Source organism: Arachis ipaensis, chromosome B06 (genome assembly GCF_000816755.2).
Source record: "Arachis ipaensis cultivar K30076 chromosome B06, Araip1.1, whole genome shotgun sequence".
NCBI classification, from domain to species: Eukaryota; Viridiplantae; Streptophyta; class Magnoliopsida; order Fabales; family Fabaceae; genus Arachis; species Arachis ipaensis.
Window position 1 is genome coordinate 91,573,437 of NC_029790.2, and position 6,101 is coordinate 91,579,537.

Genomic DNA, 6,101 nt, shown 5'->3' on the forward strand with positions numbered 1-6,101 from the left:
GGCTACGGCTACGCTTTTTGGGCTACGGCTACGCTTTTTGGGGTGATTCCTATTCGGCCGTTGCCTATTCTCAAAGGCTACGCTTTTCTACACCAAGGGCTACGCTTTTGGCATTTGGGAATAGGCTACGCTTTTCAAGTGATGCTGTCCAGGACCAAAGGCTACGCTTTTTAGCTTTCATTATTTTAGAATAGGCTACGCTTTTCAACGCTACTGCATCACTTGTAAAGCGTAGCCACATTGTATACCATAGCTACTTTTAAAAATTAAATGGAACACGTAGACATAGTAAACCAAGAAAGCATATACTAAAAAAAATAACATGGTCACGGCAGAAGAGGTGAATTCAAGGAATTATGTATTATCTTGTTTCATTCAAACCATGAAAATCTATAGGTGTTTCTTTCTTCCATTTCCTTTAACACAATCCTGATATGTCCCTATAGCATTTTTTATGCACTAATTAACCAGACTTTCACACTTAAATTAGATATAGGAGAGGTAAAAAATTATCAAAAAATTAAGACATCATATAATGTTAGAAGAAGTGAATCAGCTTTATTATACCAAATTCAATTATAAATGAGTCATTGACTTTGGAGATTTGATACATTGAATTGTTCTATATGGACATAAATAGAAGAAATTATTAGCCCCTAAAAATACTTAGAACTTAACACTAGATTAAGAAACACTCATAATTAAAAGCAGAAACTACCTGGTCAGCAATCATTCCAAGTCCCGTGCTTTGCATTAAAGACTTTACACCCACGCCATCACCAAGTTTTTGACTAGCTGCTCGGAACTCTTCCATAGATTTCTCAGGGTTTATCTGCCCCAAAAAAAGATTCAATAGAACGCGAGAAACGGTTTCACAAATAGAAACACATGAGAACTATTAGTTTAATATTCAATTCTGTTTCAATCAAAATGAGTACCTTGAGAGCATATAATGGTGACTCCACTCCTTAAACCGGAACAAGCCTACCACCTGTCAAATCCTAACGAGATTGTAGCATTACACTTCTGAAGTTTTATCCATATTGAAGAACTAGTAAACTAAACAATCAAGAGATTTTTCTTGGTCTCGTTAGGTACCTGAGCAAAAGAGTCACTTAAGGAGTGAGCAGGGTCAGTTGAAACCACCATAGTAGGGTGCCCATGATTTGCAAATCTCATTGCAGGGGAGGCAGCACAGCTTCTTGTAATACTTGAGTATAATTAACTAGCATGCATACCTGGGTATGAAAGGAACTCTCAACTTGGGGAGAACTGTATCAACAAAAAAGTCAGCTTCTTCAGCCATCTTCAATAAAGCTCTCCTTACAATGTTCCCCAAATACATACCAGAAATCAACTTCTCAAATATCTGTGAACAATAGTGGAAGAATATTACAGAATTACACATGCTGGTTAAAGCTTTAAACCAATGACTATAACGTGATGATCTTGACCTGCTCTCCAGGGTTTAAGCTCTCAGCATCTAGAGCTATATCATATTCTGTTAGAGGAAGATGTGAGGATCAGAAATTACCCCACTCCATGTTTATAACCTGCAGTATTTACATGTAATCAGAGCATTCTTTATACCAGCAAATGGTGACGCTAGCTCTAGTATGACAGTAAAGTAAAGATATTTCTAACATGCAAGACAATGACAGTCATAAATAGTATAACCTACTTACCATGTCTCCTGATTTCGGGAGAGGGCCATGCCATTTTGGAATAGCATTTGCACGTTCCACATATGCTGCATTTGTCCCTGTACCAAGGATCACAGCAGCAATGACATCCTAATTGTAGAATCTGCCTCCAGCTAGTGTTCCAATGGTATCGTTAACCTAATGCAAAATCACCGAGTTAGTCTGGTGTACATCCTTATTAGTCTAAACTTTCTATCAAACACAAACTTGAAACCATCATTCTCAACATATGAGGGATTTCTTCCTATTGATTTAAGAAATTTGTCAAGACCACTTGCATTTAGAGCTGCAATTTAAAGAATCAGACTTTATATATCAGTGTAACTGCAGCAATGCATAATGGATCCAACAAAGGACCTATTAATTTCTGTCTTATGTCAAATTAGACAGGAGAAAGATAGCACTGGGGTTTAAAAGAAGTTACCAGGTTCACACAAGGAAAGCTGGTCTTTGCCAGAGAAGAAGTTACCAACGGAGTCAACTATCATTCCGAACTTCGCTTCAAGTTTCGCCATTCAACAACAACCACCAAATTTTGCTCCTGAAAAGGAAACACAATTTCGGACGAAGAAAATTATTAATCCTCAACATGCATTTGGATTCAGTATCAATGAATAAGCTACTGAAAAAACCAACCATGAACAAAATGAGAAATGATACATATTGATATTCCTAAATATTGTAGTATAAAAAAACCTAAAAACAATCGAATTTCAATAAACTAAGTTGGCAAAGTATTGGCAAAGTATAGGAAAATGTTAAAAGAAAGCAGTTGACTTATGAATGATGGAATAACTCGCCCATCATTACTCAAAAAGCAAAACAAGTACAAGAGTAGCAGTAGCAGTTAACAGAAACGGAAGAGAAGATGAAGATGAATGTGGTTTTTCATTTTGGAGTTTAGGATTTTATATTGGAGGGATGAAATTGAGCCTTGTAAAGGATAGTAGTGTAGAGAATGGTTAGTTAGCTTGTGACTTAATAAAACTGTTAAGGCAATTAAGAATCTAATAGATTTTTCATATCAGGCAAAGCTGTTAGTTACTCATATTATTAATGCATAAATAGGAGTGCAAGTCTTGTATGTAAAACACAATCAATAATATTGCTACTTGATGTATTTTTATTTATTCTCTCTCAATTTCTCTTCTTCATTTATTGTTCTTCATGTTCTTTAGATTCTTTTTCAAATCTTCACATGGTATCATGAGCCAAGATTCTTTCAATATGGCCATAGGAGTAACACCCACTTTTTCTTCTGATTCCAAGTATTTTCTTCCAGTTATCACAGATTTGTTGCATGAAAACAACTATAGTACATGGCGCAAAACTATACTCATCACTGTACAGAGCCAATCTTTAGGAGATTATTTTTCAAAAGAAAAAAATTCATCTCAATTTGCTAAAAAAAGGTGGAAAACCATCAACTACAAAATCAGACAAGTATAAAGAGTGAAAATTGAAGGATCTTGCTTTGATGACATGGACTCTTGCATCGATGACTCCAACTTTCAAGAACAAGGTAATCAATTGTGTTATATTTCATGAAATGTGTGATAAATTACATGAAAAGTTCACTACTTCTTTCAAGACAAAAATTCAGAGTTTGAAGTCTCAAATAAGATCAATAAAAAAGAATGGAACTGCAGATGAATATTTGGCCAAGATCAGAGGTCTAGTTGATTTTTTGTTAGCTTTAGATTGTTCTTACCCTGAGGATGGATGATCATATCCAAGCGATTTTAGATGGACTCACAGAGGAGTATCATGTGTTCATTTCAGTTGTTATATCAAAATTGGGATCCTATACATTAATTGCATATCAAAATGAAAACACATAGCAACAGTGATGGGTTGGAAAAGCAGAAAATGAAGTTGAAGCTAATTTAAACATCAAATGAACCACACATAAATTCAAACTCAACCATAGTTTGATTCTTCATGCTTTTTTTTCGATAATATTTTCTCTTAATTGTGATGTGCCTTATTTTACAAGTATGAAGTTTTGTTTTACAGTAAAAAATTTCTCATCCCTAAGTGTTGCATTTTAATATCTTCAAGAACTTTGACAAGAAGATGTTCAAGAAACTAAATAAATAAATATAATAGCTATATAGCTTCCTCTCTTCAAGAGCAAAGCGTGCAATGTAAAATCACTTTAAGCAGAACCCAGAATTTGGAAGAATTTAGATTATTTCATTAAATAAGAAATATCAGAGTAAGTTTAGGTGATGGGTTCATTAATTTGTCAAATATATATACATCATTTAGTCCCAATTTAACTGATATGTGATTTACTACTTACACTAAAAACACAACAGAAACATGTTTTTCTTAATTTATTTATACAAAAATAAATAAAAACTTAAATTTTAAATTTACTAAAAATAAAAAATGTCTACCGCTATATAATATAAATAAAGATAACCAACTAATTCTTATCCATATTTTTTTGTCTGTTTGTAGGTCTAAAACATTATGAATTTGACTGTAAGAGTTTGAGTAGTGGTTTGTAAGCTTCTCTTTTAACTGGCCTCCTTTTACTATGAATTCTAAGAATTAGCATATGAATTGCAGCATAAAAGACAAAGAAGATGATAAATGTCTAAAAATATTAACTTAGGAAACAAGCTTCCCTTTGTAGTACTTTCAAAGGGTTACCCTAAATAACTTTTGGTGCCATCAAACTTTGATTTAGAGTTGCTGTCAAGTGCAAAGAAGGACAAACTTTTGCAAATAATGGGGTAAAGACAACATTTAAATAACAAGAAGGCCATATATGAATAAAAACTTAGACACTAGAAAATATAATTGTTGTTAACATGAAATTTCAGTTGCTACATGTCAGAAATCTCAATGCCCTCTATTGACACTAGGCATTGTTGAAGGAGCTGCAATATAAAAAAGCATAACAAAATATGTGTAGAAAGAAAGAGTTTTCAAGACTTTGTGAGAGAGATGATATGAAACTGAATTACCTCATTCATTGATTACAAACAAGATACAAAGGGAGAACCTTGTATATGTGAGGGAACTAGCCTATACAGAAAGATATCCAAAATGGACTCAAAACAGGAAGCTTAAAACAGAAACTAACACCTAACTTACTATATAATATAGAATTGGAGGTTACAAACAAACTATTATTCCTAACTTCACCAGTAAATTAATGTATGCAGACATATGGGGACCATCACCAGTAAATTCAAGAAATGGTTTTCATTTTTATATTAGTTTTGTTGATGCATTTAGCAAATATACTAGTATCTTTCTTTTGGTCAATAAATCAGAAGCTTTTAAAGTCTTTAAACAATACAAATTGAGGATGGAGAAGTAAACAGGACACTCCATTTTAGCTCTACAATCTGATCATGGTGGGGAATTTACTTCTCAAGTTTTTACTGCATTTTTAGCATTAGAAGGTATTATTCATAGATTATCATGCCCTTATATTCATCAACAATAAGGCAATGTTGAGAGAAAGCACAGACATATATAAAGATAGGTCTATTTTCTAGAAGAAATGGAAGCTGAAAACAGAGAAACGAAAGCCAACTTATTCATTGAGAAAATTATTAACTGCATTTGGATTCAGTCTCACAAACAAAAATACAGAGAAAATAGACAAGCTGTATATTAAATCACAGTTCACAAACCCTAAAATACCACACATCTTCATCAACAACAGCATGCATGTTATCAAATTACAGTTCACAAACCCATATTTCACATATTGAAATCCCCAAATTAAAACCCCTAAAATCGGAACCCTAAGCCTCTGAAATTTCAGAACCAAATAGAAATCACTACATACCTATTCAATGATGTGAGCACAGAGAAGACGATGATGAGAAGCACGGAGATGACGATGGTGAGAGCGGTAGCAGCGACGATGGTGAGGGCGGCGCAGCGACGATCAGTGCAAGATGGCGAAGAGGAGCGACGGTCAGTGGTGCAGCAATGTGGAGAGTGGTGAGTGCGGGTGACTGGTGAGTGGGGGGCGACGACGGTCACTGGCGAGATTGAGAGGGTTTCTTCTTGTATGAGAGGGTCAATGGTGAGAGTGAGAGGGTCAATGGCGAGAGCGACAGTGAGAGGGTCAATGGCGAGAGTGAAGAGAGTGAGTGGGGGGCGACGATCGACGGTGAGCTTTGGAGGCAGGGTTGCGAGGGTTTACGAAAGGGGATGAAGGTCGCGCTTTGGAGGTGATCAGTGAGATTTGGAGGGAGAGGGTCAACGGCGAGAGTGAAGAGAGTGAGTGGGGGGCGACGATCGACGGTGAGCTTGGAGGCAGGGTTGCGAGGATGAATGAAGGTGCGTTGTTCTTTGGAGGGAATGACAAAAATTTCACTAAGTGTGTATGTGACTTTGCTTTAAGGGAAAAGAGGGAAAAAATTC

At 35.4% G+C, this 6,101-nt stretch overlaps 1 long non-coding RNA gene across 1 annotated transcript; it reads right to left on the bottom strand.

Moving 5' to 3' along the window:
- Window positions 1,269-5,532, bottom strand: LOC107648295. Its single transcript, XR_001621849.2, has 5 exons — window positions 5,518-5,532; window positions 2,128-2,244; window positions 1,686-1,989; window positions 1,455-1,553; window positions 1,269-1,369 (listed from the first exon to the last, which is right to left on the bottom strand). It is a non-coding gene; the product is annotated as an uncharacterized LOC107648295 (long non-coding RNA).